The 21,091-nt window shown below is 39.9% G+C and overlaps 1 protein-coding gene across 3 annotated transcripts in view; it reads left to right on the top strand.

Moving 5' to 3' along the window:
• The window catches only part of LOC106701654 (PABIR family member 1-like), a 64,052-nt gene extending 47,459 nt beyond the window's left edge, over positions 1-16,593 (top strand). For 2 of the 3 annotated variants that reach the window (XM_070365859.1, XM_070365857.1), the window contains one exon: positions 5,743-5,831. The gene's annotated coding sequence lies outside the window, so the exon portion shown is untranslated. Of the gene's footprint in view, positions 1-5,742; positions 5,832-16,465 lie in introns of those variants that run through there. The other variant, XM_070365858.1, reaches the window with a different exon arrangement.
• The last annotated feature ends 4,498 nt before the right edge of the window (positions 16,594-21,091 follow it).

Here is a 21,091-nt window from a genome sequence, read left to right as displayed (position 1 = left end):
AGCCAGACATCCTGGAGTGTGAAATCTGGTGGGCTTTAGGAAGCAATACTATGAACAAAGCTAGTGGAGGTGATGGAACTCCAGCTGAGAAATTTCAAATCCTAAAAGATGATACTGTTAAAGTGTTACACTCAATATGCCAGCAAATTTGGAAAACTCACCAGTGGCCACAGGACTGGAAAATGTCAGTTTTCATTCCAATCCCAAATAAGGGCAATGTCAAAGAATGTTTAAACTACTGTACAATTTCACATGCTAGCAAGGTAATGTTCAAAATCCTTCAAGTTAGGCTTCAACAGTACATAAACTGAGAACTTCCAAATGTAGAAGCTGGATTTAGAAAAGGCAGAGGAACCAGAGATCAAATTGCCAACATCTGTTGTATCATGGAGAAATCAAGGAAATTCCAGAAAAACATCTGTTTCTGCTTTATTGACTATGCTAAAGCCTTTGACTGTGGATGACAACAAACTGCAAAAGTATTAAAGAGATGGGAATACCACACCACCTTACCTGTCTCCTGAGAAACCTGTATGCAGGAATAGAAGCAACAGTGAGAAACAGACACAGAACAATGAACTGGTTACAAAATTGGGAAAGGCATACAGCAAGGCTGTATATTGTCACCCTGCTTATTTAACTTACATGCAGAGTACACCATTTGAAATGCCAGGCTGGATGAAACATAAGCTGGAATCAAGATTGCCAGGAGAAATATCAACAACTTCAGATATGCATATGATACCACTCTAATGGCAGAAAGTAAAGAGAAACTCAGAGCCTCTTAATGAAGGTGAAAGAGGAGAGTGAAAAAGCTGGCTTAAAACTCAACATTCAAAAAATGAAGACCATAGCATCTGGTCCCATCACTCACTTCATGGCAAATAGAAGGGGAAAAAATTGAAACAGTGGCAAATTTTATTTTCTTGGGCTCCAAAGTCACTGTGGATGGCAACTGCAAGCCATGAAATTAAAAGATGCTTGTTCCTTGGAAGAAAATCTATGACAAACCTAGACAACATGTTAGAAAGCAGAGACATCACTTTAGTGACAAAGATCCATACAGTCAAAGCTATGGTTTTTCTAGTAGTCAGGTACATATGTGAGAGTTGGACCATAAAGAAGGCTGAGCACTGAAGAACTGCTGCTTTTGAATTGTGGTGTTGGAGAAGACTCTTGAAAGTCCCTTGGACAGCAAGGAGATCAAACCAGTTGATCCTAAAGGAAATCAACCCTGAGTATTCATTGGAAGGACTGATGCTGAAGCTGAAGCTTCAACACTTTGGCCACCTGATGCAAAGAGCAGACTCATTGGAAAAGACCTTGGTTCTGGGAAAGATTGAGGGCAGGAGGAGAAGAGGGCAACAGAGAATGAAATGGTTGGATGGCATCATTGACTCAATGGACACGAGTTTGAGCTAACTCCTGGAGATGATGAAGGACAGGGAAGCCTGGCATGCTGCAGTCCATGGGATCATAAAGAGTCGAACACAACTTAGTGACTGAACAACAAAACCATTTAATTCTTAGAAAAAGAAGAGGGTAAATATTTATGACCCTGGATTTAGCAATGGATTCTTAGATATAGCACCAAAAGAAAAATAAATTGAACTTTATAAAAATTAAGAACTTTTGTGAATCAAAGAACATTATCAAGGCAGTGAAAAGGCAATCTGTAGTGTAAAAAAATTTTGTAAATCATATCTGATAAGGGTTTAATCCTGAATATGTAAGCAATTCTGATAGCTCAACAACAAAAAGCCCAATTAAAATATGGGCAAAGGACTTTATGAATAGACATTTCTCCAAAGAAGATATACAGATGGTCAATAAGCACATGAAAAGATGTTCAACATTATTAGTTATTAGGGAAATGCAAATCAAAACCACAAAGAGATGCCATTTTATACATGCTATTGCTACTGCTGCTAAGTCACGTCAGTCGTGTCTGACTCTGTGCGACCCCATAGACGGCAGCCCACCAGGCTCCCCCGTCCCTGGGATTCTCCAGGCAAGAACACTGGAGCGGGTTGCCATTTCCTTCTCCAATGCACGAAAGTGAAAAGTGAAAGTGAAGTCGCTCAGTCATGTCCGACTCCTAGTGACCCCACGGACTGCAGCCTACCAGGCTCCTCCGTCCATGGGAGTTTCCAGGCAAGAGTACTGGAGTGGGTCGCCAGTGCCTTCTCCGTTTCATACATGAGGATGGCTCTAATAAAAAAAGACAGGAAGTAGCAAGTATTGATCAAGATGCAGAGAAATGGAACCGTTGCACCTTTCTCACTGGAATGTAAAATGACACGGCAACTGTGGAAAACTTTATCAGTTCTTCAAAATATTAAACTCATAGTTATCATATGATCCAATTAATTCCACTTCTTGAAAACAAAGCCTTGAACAGGTACTTGTATGCCAGTGTTCCTTGCAGCATTATTCATTCATGATAGCCAAAAGGTTGAAACAACTTGAGTCCATCACCAGATGAATGGATAAAATGTGGTATATCCATACCACGAACTATTATTCAGCCACAAAAAGGAATGAAGTTTTGACACTTGCTACAACATGGGTGAACCTTGGAAACATTATAAGTGAAATAAGCCAGACACAAAAGGATAAATATTGCATGTCACCACTTACTTACACAAATTTGTAGAAACAGAAAATAGTTTACAGGTTACCAGGGGCTGGTGGGAGGGGGAATGAGGATTCTTAATGGGTACAGAATGTCTGTTTGAGATGATGAAAAACCTTTGGAAATATAGAGTGGGAATGTAATTGTGAATATAAGCTTCCCAGGTAGCACTGTTGGTAAAGAATCTGCCTGCCAGTGCAGGAAACACAAGAGATATGGGTTCGATCCCTGGGCTGGGAACATCCCCTGGAGTAGGAAATGGTAACCCACTTCAGTATTCCTGCTGAAAAATTCCATGGACAGAGGAGCCTGGTAGGCTACAGTCCATGGGGTCACAAAGAGTGGGACACGACTGAGTGCACATGCACACATATGCTGAATTGTATACTTCAATATGGTTAAAATGGAAAGTTTTATGTAAAAAACTAGAAACCTAAAGTCTAACACTAAAGTATCAGTTAATCTAGCACTTATCAGAGTGTTTTATAAAATATAAGTAAGTGTCCTGAAGAATTAAAGAAGGGGGAGGCCATGGACAATCTCTGGTCAAGTAAGTTTGGGGAACTCAGTTAATTCATTTCTTTAACATGTGAAAGCCCAAGAAAGGGAATATGGTATGGGGCATTTTAAACTATTTAACCTAAGTCCTATTTTTTTGAGGGTCATCTTATAGAACTAATGTTATATAGAATGTCCTCTGGGAAACTTTGGGTAAACAAATTACATACAGTATAGTCATTCCATGGAAATCTCTGTACCTGTTAAGAATGATGTACCTGTTAAGAATGTTTATACTGTATTGTAAAGTAAAAAAGTAGTGTTATTAATGGTATCTCATTTATGTTTTTTAAAAGTATATGTATATATTTTATAGGGATCTATAACAGAAAAAATTCTGTAAGGCTATATGCCAAAATGTTTACATTTCTAGGAGGTGGAAGATGCATGACTTTGTTTTCATTTGTGTTTCTCTTTGCTTGTCTGTATTTTCATTTTTTTTCACATAGCAAACCTGTTACTTGTATAATCAAGAAATAATAGAAGATAAATATGTTTTAGAAATTCATATGCAGTTCTGACAAATGTGAGGGAAAGGATAAGAGCATCAGTGCTCCCTTATCACTATTGGATTCTTCACTTGAGTGTGTGCGTGTTAAGTCACTTCAGTCATGTCCAGTCAAGTCTGCGACCCTATGGACTGTAACCTGCCAGGCTCCTCTGTCCATGGGATTCTCCAGGCAAGAATACTGAAGTGGGTTGCTGTGCCCTCCTCCAGGGGATCCTCCAGGGGATCTTCCCAACCCTGGGATCGAACACACATCTCTTACATCTCTGGCATGGGCAGGTGTAAGAGGTGTAAGGTGCTACCACCTGGGAAGCCCCCATGCATTGGCAGGAGGGTTCTTTACCACTAGCACTTCCTGGGACTCTTCACTTACTTCTATTTTAATTTTCACTGAAGGAGAGTCAAAGAGCCTTTCAACTGTTTGAATGTTCTGCTCATTAAAAAATTCCCCCAGATATTGAACTAAATCTATCTTCCATTCTTTGGTCTTAATTTGTCATAGGGAATGCCACAAAAATAGGCAAAGTCTATCTATCACCTCTACCCTAGTGGCTCAGATGGTAAAGAATCAGCCTGCAATGCAGGAGACTCGGGTTTAATCCCTGGATCGGGAAGCTCCCCTGGAGAAGGGCATGGCAACCCACTCCAGTATTCTTGCCTGGAGAATCCCATGGACAGAAGAGCCTGGTGGGCTACAGTTCCATAGGATCACACAGAGTCAGACATGACTGAGCGACTGAGCAGCAGCATCACCTCTCCCATAGGTGTAGACTTTCAGATATTTGGCAACAGCTACCATGTCCAGACAGATCTTTTCTATTCTAGGTTTCCATTCTAGTCTTTTTTCTCTGAGATGGTTTCCAGGCCTTGTTACCATCCTGGCCATTAACCTCCAATTTGTCAATATCCTTCAAGTGTGGCACCCAGAAATGACTACAACAGTCCATTCTTGTTTTTCACATTTCCTTATCAGTTCCTAAAAACTTGTGATATTATTAGATCCCTCTGATTAAAAAAATAATTTCAGATTATTTCCCAGTGCAATAGGACTGTATTCTGAATCCTATCCTAAGACTGTATATGAGAGATACTCAATTATCTATTTTTCCCATCTTTTAATTTCTAAAGCTATATAGATGAATAAAATATTCTAGGTCAGTTCCTCATCAGATCTCTTGCATTTATTGTAACCTTAATAGAATGTTTGCCAAACACCAAAAGGATAATGAGCTTCCACACTGATGGTGAGGGAAGAGGTGCCCTGTAGTCTGGCCAAGGAATCTGAAGACCCTCTTGTCCTATACCATTTTCTACTCTTTGTCTTAGTCATTTGATATCAGTTTTTAGATTAGTCAAGCTTCATCCAGATTAATTGGCCTCTCTATTGAGATGCATTTCATAAGATGATAGTGACAAGCCAGGGTTCACAGTGATGTAGAACGTCACATCTTGTCCTTAATCTGATCCCAGATCTCCCAACCACAGCAACCCACTCCAGTATTCTTGCCTTGAGAATCCAATGGACAGAGGAGCCTAGTGGCTACAGTCTATAGGGTCACAAAGAGTCCGACATGACTGAGGGACTGAGCACTGAGTGCATGAGCACTCCCAACCAACCTAGTGTATATTGGTCTCATTTCCAGCCTAGTGAATCCTTTGGCTTTTATTCCTTTGGCCATTCTCCCACTATTTAAAAGAACCTGTTAAACCGTATATACCAGCTCTAAATAGCATTGGCTCAATGCCTTCTACCATGCACATGTTCCTGGGTGCTTAGTTTTTTCAAGCGAGTGGTTTCCTAATTGTAGAGACTGCATCTTGGTCCACAGTTTACACAGGATACTTATTACTTACACTTGCTAAGCAGATGTATCTTTAAATTTTCAACTTTTGAAGAGTTTTTATTTAAACTAGTATTGGTACAGTAAACTCTAGTCAATATTCTGTAATAACCTAAATGGGAAAAGAATTTGAAAAAGAAAAAAATCAACTCAGTTGAGATGTAATTTACATACTTACTATAAATTTCATCTATTTTAAGCTTTCAGTCAAGATATAGACCACTGACCACTGACCTTTCATCATTAATCTTCTACTCCTACCACCAGCTCCAGATGACCACTGATCTCCTTTTTATCATCACTACAGGTTAGAGTTCACTTTTATAGAATTTCATAGATATGTATAAAATCATACAGTATATATTCTTTTGTGTCTAGTTGCTTTTGTTTAGAATGTCCTTGAAATCCATTCATGTTGTTTCCTGGATCAGCACTTCATCTCTTTTATTGCTAAGTTGTGTTTCGTTGTATGTATATGGCACAATTTGCTTATCCATTAACATTTTGATGGACATCTAGGTTGTTTCCAGTTATGGGTTATTACAAATAAAGCTGCTATGAATATTTGTGTTTAAGCTTTTGTGTAGATGTGTATTTTAATTTCTCTTGAGTAAATGCCTAGTAGGATTGCTATGTTATGTGAGTGTATGTTTAACTTTGAAAGAAATTGCTGATCTGTTTTCCAAAGTAATTTTACCATTTTATATTCCCATCAGCAATGCATGTTCATTTATGTGGCCCATGTATGTAGTTTGTTTAAATGATAGTTTGATTTTGAAATCCTAATTTTCAAAAGGATTTGTTGTGTTAAATGTTGCTTGAGATAGGAAAGCCATCAGTGAGAGTGAGGAAATATGTTTAACTATGTTTATTTTATCAAAAATGCTCATCAGATTATATTTGCTTTCAAAGAATTTACCTTGTTTAGCTTGAGTTTGGGTATTTAGCCAAATACAATTATTCATTACTGTTTAAGATGATCAGCTGAAGGGAATACTTCCTTCAAAAGATAATCCTATTTGACTTAGAAAATAAACTGACTTAACTTTCTCCAGAGGCTTCTAAGTTTCTTTAGGAATAGCTTCATATGACTTCTCGCTTTTAGTTAACTTCAAGATAAATTCATAGATAAATCAGTCAGTTAAAGAGAAGCTATGGCTTGCTAAAGTCCCAGTGACATACTAACGTGTATGTAGCCTCCCAAACTCACTCACTTACTGACAGGAGAAGAGTGACTTTCATAGGTATTTGCCAGTGTCCTGTTGTTCAGGGGGCTGTGGGTACCAGGAAAGCTATGAAGCATGGTATCAGCCTTTGGATCTTGGTGAAAGAAAGAAAGAAAAAAGCAAACCAAATAGATGTACTTGGTCTATTTCATCATACCTAAGATCCAAGGGTTTAATAGAGCACATGTTACCAAGCAACACACTTTGCTAATTTCACTTTACCAAATAGGAACTCCAGCAGAAGTGCCAGGATTGTCTGAGTCTTGTCTGGGACTCCTCAAATGTTGAGCAGGAGAAGGAAACTATTTGTGTACTAGAAATGTAGTACCACATTTGGCCATCAACTAAAGGGTTTTGTTCTCTCTTTTACTACATTGTGAAAGCAGAGGTAGTGTACTTACTTACCTTTAGGGATGTCTATCCCATTGTAGATATAGTGTTCTGCAGCAAGCAGATCCAACATTGTTTTCCTTTGTGACTCAGGACTCACACAATACCACATTTGAGGGCTAATATCACATTTGGGGGTCATTAGGCAATGCTTGCTCGATGTCAGAGCTAAAACCATCCTGCTCCTAGCTTTTTTGTTTGTTTCCATGACAAGCTTTTCTTCAGTCTCTAATTTTCTCTAAACTATTTTAAAATATTGTTCACTCCATTCAAAGGCTTACTTTCCCTTTATAAATCAATACTGAAAGACTACATTACTACATTATCTTGAATTTTTCTTGCTTGTAAGCCTTTCAGAGAACCTGAGTTCATCTGTGTGATTTTATGGGATCTCACTATTAAAAGATAACTGAAACTAGGGAAAGAGCTCTGGGGTTCAGATTCTTAGGCTGAGTGGTTCAAAGTCCCATATTATTTTTCATGAATGAAAATGGCCTTTTTTTTTCAGTGGCACTGGGTCTTAGCTGTAGCATATGGGATTTATTTCCCTGATCAGGGATCAAACCCCAGGCCCCCGCATTGGGAGTGTGGAGCCTTAGCCACTGGACCACCAGAGAAGTCCCGAAAATGGCCTTTTTTAAGAAACAAAGCTCATTTCTCAGGAAGTTGAATGCCAGAGACTAATCATGTTAACGGAAACTAGGCACCGTCTCTCTGCTGATGTATTATTTATCGTATTTATATTCTGTTTCTTCCCCCAAAGGACTTGAATTAGAAACAACTGAAGTTGAGAGTTTGTCTTTAGTTTTAGCTTGCTTTCTGTTGCCTCTTTCCCTCCAGCAGCCCAAGTGCCAGCCTTCCCTCCCGGTGCTCCCAGAGGTTTATTTTCTTACCATCTTCTAATCAAAACTCCCATCCTAGCAAGTCTATATTAGAAATTCTGATTAAAGTTCTTCGCAGGAAAATTAAAGTGACTAATAAATTTAACTTTGAGGGAAGGTGTTTGTATTTTAAAGCAGTAATTTACTTCTAACCTCAGTCATTAGATTTTGAGGGTTAGTGGTCAGGGGATGATGTAGCTGGGAGCTTCTATTCCCTTCTATTCCTGTCCCCTCTCCCCATCTCTCCCAAGCATGACATGGAGTAAGCACAAGCCATGGGCCCTTCTGTCCTACATTGCCTTTTTTTATTTTTAAAAATTTCCTTTTAATGGTAAATACTCATAGAAAACTTGGGAAATCCAAAGAACTACAAGATTAAAAATTTACTAATAGTCTTAACTCTCAATGATGATCAATAATATTTTGATGTACTTCCAGCCTTTTCTCCTATTTATATTTTTGAAATATTTTTGTGATCATGCAATATATAAAATTTCATATTTTTTGTTTGACTTATTTAAAAATTTAACAGTTTTTTATATCAATATAAATTCTGACCAGAGGCTATAAGTACATAGTCCATGTGTATGTTTGCTTACTATCTTACCCTGACTACAATTTCTTCAATTAGATCCTTATTTGGGGACATTTAGGTTATTTTCTCTTTAAAAAAATGAAGTATTATTGACCTAGAACACTATGTTAGTTCCCTGTGACTCATTTATTTGTAACTGGAAGTCTGTATCTCTTAGTCTCCTTTACCTATTTACTCATCCTCCCAACCCACCTTCCCCTCTGGCAACCACATGCTTGTGCTCTGTATCTATGACTCTTTCCTGTTTTGTTATGACTGTTCATTTGTTTTTGAGATTCCACATCTAAGTGAAATCGTACAGTAGTCCTTATCTGACTTATTTCACTTAGTACAATACCCTCTAGGTCCATCCATGTTTTCGTAAATGGCGAGATTTCATTATTTTTTTATAGCTGAGTAATATTCCATTGTGTATATGTATCACATCTTCTTCATCAACTCATTTATCGATGAACACTCAGGTTGCCTCCATGTCTTGGCTGTGTGAATAACGTTGCACTAAACATGGAGGTGCACATATTTGTGAATTCGTGTTTTTGTTTTCTTTGGGGAAAATACCCAGAAGTGGAATTGCTGAATTGTAGGGTAGTTCTATTTGTAATTTTTTGAGGAGCCTCCATACTGTTTCCCACAGTGGCTGCACCAATTTAGAGTCCCGCAGCAGTGCATGCGGGTTCCATTTTCTCCACATTCTCACCAATGCTTATGATTTGTTGTCTCTTTTGATAATAGCCCTTCTGACAGGTGTGAGGTGGTTTTGATTTGCATTTCCCTGGTAATTAGTGCTGCTGAGCAAATTTTCATGTACTTGTTGGCCTTCCGTATGTCTTCTTTGGAAAAATGCCTAATCAGATCCTCTGCTCATTTTAAAATTAGGTTGTTTGTTTTTTTGATGTTGAATTGTATGAGTTCTGTGTATATATCCTCATTATTGTCTCCATTTATTTAGGAGGAAGCTGAGGCTTGGGAGAGTTAATCACTTGCCCAAATTTCCTCCTAAAGAAATAGGTACCATAATCGTACCTGTGGCATAGAATTACTGTGAAGATTAAATTTACTATCTGCAGCATGTAAAAATACCAAGTTACCTGTCAAATAATAAGCACGCAGTTTTAAAAGTGCTGGTTGTTATTGTTCTTATATACTAACTAGTCTCTGTAATGAACTAGTTACAGAGGCCAGCCAGAGATATCATCCAGCATCCCCTTCTAGACTTTGGTGGCATGTAATACTGAGTTTCCGTTTATGTTGGTGTTATAGAGCTTCATTTAAAATAAATTTAGGTAGGGAAAGGTAAGTCAATTTAAAGAAACCATTAGGTATCAGGTAGTATGTGGATATGGCACAGATGATGATAAATATATATGAATGCCTACCTCAGTGGTTCCTCATTCCTAGAATAAATTTAAACTCTGTAGTGCAGCAGTCACTCTATTTAATATTGCACTGTGCAATGTTAATATTAATTATTGGTATTTAAGAACAACATATTATATTACTCTAATATCATAAATTCACTCCCAGCACCTCATCCCCTTTAGCCTACTCTATCTTTCCTTTTTTCTTATTACATTCTAACAGTCTCTGTTTATTTATTTTAGAGTTTGTTTATTACTTTTATTGTTTGTATCTCTTCACTAGAATGTAAACTCCCCCAGGGCAGGAATCTTTTTCTGTTTTTGTTCACTAAGTGAATAAACTGCCTAAAACAGTGCATGGCCTGTAACAGATAGTCACTAAATATTTAGTGACTGATTAGATGAATAAATGTGAAATTCACAGTCTTTTACAATCTGGTCCCAATCTATTTACAGGCCCACCTCTTGTCCTTCTACCCTCTGGGTATCACTGTTTCCAGCGCACACCGTTTGCTCCCACATCTCTATGCATTTACTTATACTCTCTCCTTTGGCCTGAATAAATAATCATGAATTCAAGCAGATATTTAGTTATAAGAATGTTCTTCACCATCTATCAATGAAAAATTTGAAAACAGCCTCAATATTCATCAATAAGGGATAACTTAGAGAAATCACGATAACTCCCACTTGAGGAAGGGCAATTTGGCAATATCTGTCCAAATTACAAATGTGCAGAGCCTCCGAAGCAGCAGTTGTGCTTTAGGCAGTTTATCCCACAGACATACTTGCTTGTATGTCAAATGAATATGTGCTGGTGAGTCACTGCAGTGCTTTAGTCACTCCTGTTAGACATAGCAGTGACAGAACTCATTACGTTATTATGTAGAGCTATATTTATTGATGTGGGAAGATTATAATAGCTAACATTAATTCAACTTGCTATGTGTCAGGCACTGTGATAAGTGTTTTTATATATTTTTGTCTCACTGAATCCTCACAACAGCCCTATGAGGTAGTTACTATAATAGTCCTCACTTTACACAGGAGGAAATGGACTCAGAGACGTTAATTTACTTAACCAGGACCAGACGACTAAGTCTGTGCATGTGTTCTCAGTCGTGTGCGACTCTGAGACCCCATGGACTGTATCCAGCCAGGCTCCTCTGCCCATGGGGTTTCTCAGGCAAGAATACTGGAGTGGGTTGCCATTCCCTTCTCTAGGGGATCTGCCCAACCCAGGGACGGAACCTGTGTCTCTTGTGTCTCCTGCATTGGCAGGCAGATTCTTTACCACTAGCACCATCTGGGAAGCCCATGATGTCTGAAATACAGTATGACAGTATTTTGTGTACGATGATCCACTTTTGTAAGAAGAAATACATATAGATATCTAAGCTTATATATGTGTATATAAAATGATTGGAAAGAAACACACTGAAATATTAATAGTTACATGGTGAATTATGGGTGGTTTTAATTTTCTTCTTTTTGCTTATCATTATTTTCTGAGTTTTCTGTTAAATTTTGGGGCTGACTTGGAAGAAGTGAAGCCAGGAGGCATGAATTAGTTGTGTAATTTTAAAGATGGCTAAATTTTTAAAGTTTGTTGGTAGTGTGGAATAGTGACACTGATATGAAGGAAGTGTTTTTAGGCTGAGAGAGAAAAACTAGCCAGGAGGGAAGAGCTTGCCCAAAGGGAAAGAGGATGGCCAAGTGTAGGAGAAGGCAAGAGAACCTAGTGTCAAGGACACACGTGGAAGAGGAAACCTTGAGGAGGGAGTCCCTTGTTCTCTGGAGGCTGAGGAGTGGGGATGAGCAGGCAGATGTGAAAAAGCAGTGACTCAAGGACACGCAAGGTCAAGTACCAAGAGAATCGAGAGAATCAAGGGAGTTCCTGCTTGATGACCTATGTCCTGTCATTGAAACTCAAAGCTTGGCCCTCAACTGAGGGGTTGGGGTTGGGGTGAGGGTGGGGTAAGGAATCTGAGGAGAGGGAGAGGATTGGAAACAATCGCGGAGAGAAATTTGATACAAATATTTAAAAGGACTACCTTGTAGCCCTTGGGGCCCTGCTGAGGCTAGCTGGCCTGGCTTTGTAACAGAGCCAATCTCATGACCTTCTCCAGCAATAGTTAGCAGGCTGGGAGTGGGAGGTGGAGAGAATGGATGGTGGGGTTTTCACAGGGCTGAGGATTGGCAGAGCAGGTGCTACAGAAGGTCACAGGGAGAGTGAGTCCAGAGATCAGCACTAGCATGGCTAAGACGGCTGATCACAGCACCAGCTTGGAAGGAGGAAAGGAAGCCAGCAAGCTACTGATGCCTCTGGGCAAGGAGTGGGAAGGAAGGACAGGCTGGTGGTCCTGGCAGCAGAGTGGTAGAGGGAGACCCATGCGAGGCTGAGGTCAGAGGGGGTGTTTCTGAGTTTGATACTGTATGTTGAAATGGTCCCCTATAGTGCCACTTGGAGTAAGTGGAAAGGAGCAGAAGGTAAACTACACAGAATACAAGGGTGAAGACAGCATTAAAATAACTACAAGCTGATGAAGGGCAATTTGGCAATATCTATCAAAATTATGTGTGCCTTCCTTTTCATCCAGAAATTCAGCTTTGAGGCATTTATCTTACAGATAGATACACTTACTTTGGTGCAAGATGAATGCATAAGGTTGAGTCATTCCAACACTGTATGTAACCTCAACGGATTGGAAACAGCCTAAAAGTCCACCAAGAGTGATTTGATTCCTTAAATAAACTGTAGTTCTTCAATGGAATGCTAGATAGCTGGGAAAGGGAGGAAGCTCTTTGTGAGCTGATATAGAATGATCTCAAATATTTTGTTAGCTGAAAGAAGCAAGGTACAAATCAGTGGGAATAGTTCTCAATCTCTTTGCTGCTGCTAAGTCGCTTCAGTCGTGTCCGACTCTGTGTGACCCCACAGACGGCAGCCCACCAGGCTCCCCCATCCCTGGGATTCTCCAGGCAAGAACACTGGAGTGGGTTGCCATTTCCTTCTGCAATGCGTGAAAGTGAAGCCGCTCAGTCGTGTCCGACTCTTTGCGACCCCATGGACTGCATCCTACCAGGCTCCTTTGTCCATGGGATTTTCCAGGCAAGAGTACTGGAGTGGGGTGCCATTGTCTTCTCCGCAATCTCTTTGTTAACATGAGTAAAACATCCCAGGGAGGATACATAAAAAAACGTTAATGTTGGTTGCCTCTGAGGAGGGGGAGCTGTTGGCTAGGTAACAAGGTTTGGAGGGCGACTTTTCACTTGTCCTTTTGTTTTGTATCCTTTTTTTTTTTTTTCACTTTATGGAAGTGTAATTACAAAATAAAAATTGTGTATATTAAAATTATATGACAGTATGTACCTTTTGAATTTTGAACCACAAGGATACATTACTGGGAAAATGAACTAAAACATTATATATATATATATATATATATATATATAAAAATTTGAATCTCTTTTATAGATACTTAATCACTTTTTTTTAAGCACAAAAAAATCCCACTAGAGATTTGCTTCACATTAGTCACTTTGCGAGGGTCATGGGTGGGAATTTGAATGAAATTAAATTATGTGTTGATAATCGCTAAAGCTGGGTGTTGGGTATATGGGGGTTCATTTTCTTTTGAAACATGAACTTGTCATTTTTGTAGGTCAAAAATTGTCACATTTTGACAGTTTTATGTGCTGTTAAAGCCATTAAATGTCCTCATTATTAAGCTAATGCTGTTCTCATTATTTTTATAAATTTTCCATAAAACAAATGTTTTCAGTGAAAGGAAAAATAAAAGAGCTCCCACCAGGCCCTTGGTAGGAACATTCAGGTACGTTCTCATCCTGGCTCCTGTATCTAATTATTTAGTGGAAATTCCCATTGCCCCATTGACATCTGAAACAGCAGTACTGCCTTGTTGATTTCCCTTAATTATGGAACCTGGTACTGTTCTCGGGATTTTTCCTATTAACAACAATCTCTCCCCATCCTGTTGTGTGTTAATTGGGTACTACCTTATCCTTATTGCTGGTAAAGTTCATCCTGTTCTTCAAAAATCACTTCTTTAGTTTCTTATGATCGCCTAACATCCTCTTCCTGCCTCACAGTCTATTATTAGCAATCCTAACTAATTTGGAGCCATGCCTGTATGTATCCTGGCTACTTACATTAATCAATCTAGGGGCTGATGTGTCTAGGACATTCAGTATACCACACCATAAAGTTCATCCTAAGCCATCAGTAAGCCTGCTTGTGTTCAGCCTTTTGGCTTCTAGTGTTTTTGCTTATGCCTGCACTTCTTACCGGAGAAAGCAATGGCACCCCACTCCAGTACTCTTGTCTGGAAAATCCCATGGATGTAGGAGCCTGGAGGGCTGCAGTCCATGGGGTCGCACAGAGTCGGACACGACTGAAGCGACTTAGCAGCAGCAGCAGCAGCACTTCTTATGTTACCTCAGAGGCTATGGTGATTTGGGCCTGGCCCCTGACACCTGCTAATCCAGGCCTTTTTGTCTGTCCTTAGAAGGCAGGTGTCTTTCTCTTGCTGTCTACAGGCACCTCTTCTCTATAACTCACAGTCTGTTGGTCAACTCTGCTTCCATGTCCCATTGCCATCCCCAAACCTAATTAGTTCCCCCAACATTAAGCTTCTCCTTTACCTCCTCTGTAAAGAGCCTCCTCCAACCACCTCATCCTAGGAAGTCTGGTTTTAGCACACCTCCTCTGTGCCGCCCTTCACCACACTGAATTGTCCTGGCCCTTTTTTTTGGTCCTGCCAGCCCCAGACTGTGAATTTCTGGGTTAAAGATGGAGACCATGTCTTGTTCTCCCTTGAATATCATACCTATCACAGCATCAGACACAATGGTTAAATGGTCGAAATAATATTTTTTTAATTTTAATGTGAAATATTTTCAACTTAAGGAAAATTGTCTGCAAAGAGAGTAAAAAGAAATTTCACATACTCTTGATGAAGATTTATCTATTGTTAGCATCTTGTTACATTAATCATTCTCTCTCGCTCTTTCTACACACACACACACACATTTTTCTGAAACACTTCAAAGTTGCAGACAACATGTCCCATCACCCTCTAATACTTCAATGTATTTCCTAAGAACATTCTCTTATATAAACACAGTTAAGTTAGCAAATTCAAGAAATATAACATTGATACAGTATACTATTACAGATAATTGTCCCAAGAATGCTCTTTTTGCTATATTTGATAACCTTTTGAATTCTGTGGTAATAAGCCTGTAAGTCTGCAATTGATATTTTTCATACTTCACACCTGATAAACTGATCAAAAAGCCACTTCATCAAGATACTTAGTCACTGACTTTAATTTTACTTGAGCTACATAATATTTGTCTACAATTGTATTTACACTAAATGTGGGCCTGTTTTACTAGAATGATGTATCAGGGAAGTAAAGAATCCAGCATGTTACTTTCATATTGAAATGGAATGTTGATACACCTGGAAGCTATAAAAATGTAAATCAACTATACCTCAATTAAAAATATTTTTTAAGTGGAAAAAAAAAAAAAGCAAAAACAACAAAGCAGCAGTGGAATGTTGATGTGCCCTTGTGCCCATTTCTGGGTCTCCATCAGTAGTATCACTGAGGCAGCCAGGAAGGCACCGTTTTACTCATTAACAGTGTGCTCAACCCTATGCTGGATACAGGGGAGAGAGAACATAAAGGAGCTCTCCCAAGGACCTTACAGTCTAGGAAGTAATGTGGCAGCCATACAGGGAACAATGAGCAGAGCAAAGAGAAGGCTAGCATTTGCTAGGCACCTATTAGGTGCCAGACACTTCAGAAACCCTGTAATGCAGGTATTATCCCCATTGGCCCAAGATCACAAAACTAGTAAACAGTAGAGTTAGGATATGAACCCAGGCCCCTATGACTCAAAATAAGAGCATATGAGGCAGCTTATAGTCATGTGCTCTGGGCCAGATGAGATGAATTAAATAAGTCTCAGTGAGATGCATAGAACCTACAAAGGCCACTCTGGGGACTCTCTGGGAGATTGTGTTGGGATGCTGACAACCAGCAGCAGGTGCTCCCACCCAAACCCCTTTAAAACCTGCCTGTTATAACTACCTGTTCTCACTGAAGGGCTCAGGCTCTGTCCACCTCCGCTTCTGGTGGACTTGGGGAGATGGGGAGGGGAAGCTGATTCACATTTCTACATTCAACTGCATTGGCCCCCTCTCCAACGCTAGTTGAATTGTTTATCTTCCAAGTGCCTTGACCTCCTGGGGGCAATTTCTCTACACTTCTCAACATCAGAAGCACAGCTCCCTCTGAGCTGAGAGGAGCCTCTTGCTTTACCACAGAACCCCACACCCTCCTGACCTGTCCTCTCCCACCCACCTACCCTTATGCTTCTTTTTGCATGGAAGGCACGACAGGAATTTAACATGTTTGTGTTTTTTTTTTTTTCCATGACAGGGAGAAGAGCTGGCTTAGACAGATGTAGAACCGCCCAGTCTACTTAAGGCATACCAACTGAATAGCTTAGTCCAAAACATCAGTTCTATAGATTAAAAACTTGAAGAAGGCCACATGCATTCTGACATTTTTTTCCCCAATGAAGAAACTAAGATGGAAAAGGAAAAGTTTGTTCCTAAGTCTGTAGTTCTAATCCTCAACAACCAAGGAGTTATGGTGTGTGGGGATGGGGTTCTCTTAAAATAAAAATTAAATAAACGAAGGGTTTTGTAGGGTACTTAAAAGAAATGCAGGATTCTGCTTGATGTTTGTTAACTTTTTTATTTTGAAATAATTATACTCATAGGAAGTTGTCCTTCACGCAGTCTCCCCCAATGATTACTTCGCACATAATTATAGTTTCATATAAAGGCCAGAAAATTGACATAGGTACCATGTCTGTGTATAATTCTATGCTCTTTTATTACATGTATAGGTTCATAGAACCACCACCACAATCAAGACACAAAACTATTCTGTCATGACAAAGACCTCCCTGGTGTACCCCTTTATAGTCACACCAACCCTGTCACCCTCCACCATCTCTAATGTCTGCTGCTGCTGCTGCTGCTGCTGCTGCTGCTGCTAAGTCGCTTCAGTTGTGTCCGACTCTGTGCGACCCCATAGATGGCAGCCCACTAGGCTCCCCCGTCCCTGGGATTCTCCAGGCAAGAACACTGGAGTGGGTTCCCTAATGTCTGGTAACCATTAAAATTTGTTCTCCATCTCTATAATTGTGTACTTCTAAAAGTACAGTTTCCTTTAGGAAATAGATTTGCACTCTAGTTTTCACAGAATCTCAGGTTTGAAGGAATAACTTCTCCAGGCCAGTCTCCCTTCCCATGCCCAGATTTTACCTACTACCTCTCTTCTAAGTGTCCAGCCAGCCCCTGTGACATGCAAACCAGAACCTTCTCCAGGATTTTAGAATGTTGAGGTATTTCATATAAATAGTTAGAGCAAAGATATTGTTTCTTTCCATAAATTTGTTCAGTAGTTAGCAAAACTCTTATCTTTAGGTTAAATATTACAAAATGCCCTCTCACCTGCTGATTTTCCCATCAGACACTGAGAGGAATGAAACATTGGAAGCCTGAAAGGCTCAGAGAAAATTCCAGAAATCCTTTAACTATAGGTTAGCCTGGCTCCCAGCAATTGGGGCCTTTCAAATGTATGTGGTTCATGTGTGGAATTTATTTCTTGGGCTGATTGTGTGTTATCTACATGGTATCTACAAGTGTCATTCTGTGAGATAATCTTACTGTAGCCCAACTCCCCAGAACTCCCTTGTGGGGAATAGAGTTTTACAGGGCACCATGAAGGCAATGGCACCCCACTCCAGTACTCTTGCCTGGAAAATCCCATGGACAGAGGAGCCTGGTGGGCTGCCGTCTATGGGATCGCACAGAGTCGGACATGACTGAAGCAACTTTGCAGCAGCAGCAGCAGCATATAGCCTGTTTTACGAACATTAGAAAATAATGACTCAAAGTAATGGTAAAACCGGAAGGGGCTGGCAGAAGTGAAGCCACGGGGGTTCCACAATTAGGATTAATTTGGATCCCCCACCTCCTCTCCCCTGGACAGTTTTGAAATCTTTTCACAAGTTTAACTTATTTCTTATAGAGCACTGTGCTCTCCTTAACTGGACAGCAGCATGTGTATAGGTCTAGATTCAGCCCCATTAGGATGTGCCCTTTGGAATAAATGACTTCAAACTAATAGTTCCATCCATAGCAGCCCCAGAGGCAGGGGTAGGAGAGCATCTGACTTTGGCCCAGGAGACACCACAGTCTAGTGAATGCCCTCTTCTTGAAGTCGGAACGACAGTGGCCCATTCCCTACTTTCTTAATAAGGGCCCCTGCCTCCCACAACATTCCTGACTTCCCCTTGGGTGGGGAGAGTACAAACTGAGAAAGGAAAGGAGAGAATGCAGCTAGCTATGTGCTCTACCTCAAGTGCCATTCCTCTGGGTCCACATCATAACTTACAACCCAAAGACCTTCAGTACTCATGTCTTGGTGTTTTCCCCTCATCAAATAACCCATGGGGGTAACTTGTATTTTCCAAAGTGAAAAGATGTTTCCAACTAACTGAATAATCCTGGCATGTTCTCTGCTGCCTTAGTTTCTTTGGCGGGTAATTTTGTGGCTACTCTTCTGCTATCTTTTTCTTCAACCTGTGTTAAGAGAAGAGAAGACAAGGCTAGGTCATGGTCAGGATGCTGACTTTGGCAGTGCCCCTTCCTCCCTGGTGGCTCAGATGGTAAAGTGTCTGCCTACAATGCAGGAGACCTGGGTTCAATCCCTGGGTCAGGAAGATTCCCTGGAGAAGGAAATGGCAACCCACTCCATTATTCTTGCCTGGATAATTCCATGGACAGAGGAACCTGGTAGGCTACAGTCCATCTGGTCACAAAGAGTCAGACACGACTGAGGGACTTCACTTCCTCCCTGGGAGGCCTTCTTGTGGAAGGCAATTATCTTCAACTGCCAGAGCCTCAGTTTCCTCATCCACAAAAGTGGGATAAATAACTGCCCCCCTAACCTTACAAAGGTGGTCATTTAGATAAACAGATATTAGAAACATCTTTGTAAAATTTTCAAAAGGGAAAATATAGTGATCAAGATCTTCAAATACAGGGCTTCCCTGGTGGTCCAGTGGTTAAGAATCTGCCTTGCAATGCAAGGGACACCAGTTCAACCCCTGATCTGGGAAGATCCCACATGCACAGAGCAATTGATCCCCTGAGTCATAACTACTAAGCCCACTGTAACTATTGAAGCCCAGGCACCCTAGAGCCCATGCTCCACATCAAGAGAAGCCACCACAATGAGAAGCCCACACACTGCAATGAAGAGTAGCCCCTGCTTGCCACAAGTAGAGAGAGCCCATGTGCAGCAACAACAACATATCAGAGCCAGAAAAGAAAAGAAAAAATAGATCTTTTAAAAGCAGCTCAATTCCAGAAAAATAAACGACCCAATCAAAAAATGGGCCAAAGAACTAAATAGACATTTCTCCAAAGAAGACACACAGATGGCTAACAAACACATGAAAAGATGCTCAACATCACTCATTCTCAGAGAAATGCAAATCAAAACCATGATGAGGTACCATTTCACGCCAGTCAGAATGGCTGCGATCCAAAAGTCTACAAGCAATAAATGCTGGAGAGGATGTGGAGAAAAGGGAACCCTCTTACACTGTTGGTGGGAATGCAAACTAGTACAGCCACTATGGAGAACAGTGTGGAGATTCCTTAAAAAACTGGAAATAGAACTGCCATATGACCCAGCAATCCCACTGCTGGGCATACTCACCGAGGAAACCAGAATTGAAAGAGACACGTGTACCCCAGTGTTCATCACAGCACTGTTTATAATAGCCAGGACATGGAAGCAACCTAGATGTCCATCAGCAGATGAATGGATAAGAAAGCTGTGGCACATATACATAATGGAGTGTTACTCAGCCATTAAAAAGAATACATTTGAATCAGTTCTAATGAGGTGGATGAAACTGGAGCCGATTATACAGAGTGAAGTAAGCCAGAAAGAAAAACACCAATACAGTATACTATGCATATATATGGAATTTAGAAAGATGGTAACAATAACCCTATATGCGAGGCAGCAAAAGAGACGCAGATGTATAGAACAGTCTTTTGGACTCTGTGGGAGAGGGAGAGGGTGGGATGATTTGGGAGAATGGCATTGAAACATGTATAATATCATATAAGAAACGAATCGCCAGTCCAGGTTTGATGCAGGATACAGGATGCTTGGGGCTGGTGCACTGGGATGACCCAGAGGGATGGTACAGGGAGGGAGGTAGGAGGGGGGTTCAGGATTGGGAACACATGTACACCCGTGGCGGATTCATGTTGATATATGGCAAAACCAATATAATATTATAAAGTAATTAGCCTCCAATTAAAATAAATAAATTTAAATTAAAAAAGGAAATATACATTGTGATTTTAAATGGCTGATAATAAACTATTAAATAAATATGTGCTTTTAAAAATTTTTATTCAAAAAGTTGTAAGACTGTTAGATAATCAGCTCATATATATTAGGCATACAGATCCTACTAAAGTAGATTTTGTGAGCTGAGTGTGAGTTTCAAGAGCCTTGAAACATGCTAAACAGACAAGCAATGAGACTAGGTGTGTTTATGTGATTTACTTCCTTATATCAGCAATAACATTTTAATCTATTTTAATGATGTTGTTTAAAATGGAAGTCATTCTAAAACTAAGAGCAACAGAACTTTTATATGATATCCAAGTATAATAACTGATACAGTTAATTTTGGTAACTCATATTCAATAAACCATTTAAAACAGAAAAAAAATTAAAACTCTTCAAATACAGTATAAAAATATGATTTACAATCTTCTTTAAGAATGTTTAGAAAAACATTCTTAAAATAACTTTTATAAGTCATCTATTTTACTTTACATGGCTTTGGGGGGCCTATTTTGACTCAATTCTTAGTATTGTTCAATATATTTTTTAGCATGAGGGCAAGGTTGGTCATAAAATGTGATGAAATCTATTGGAACGTGGGATTTTTAAAAA

This window comes from Bos mutus, chromosome X (assembly GCF_027580195.1).
Source record: "Bos mutus isolate GX-2022 chromosome X, NWIPB_WYAK_1.1, whole genome shotgun sequence".
NCBI lineage: Eukaryota > Metazoa > Chordata > Mammalia > Artiodactyla > Bovidae > Bos > Bos mutus.
Note: the sequence above shows the minus strand (reverse complement) of the source record. Positions and strands in the feature narration are given on the sequence as shown.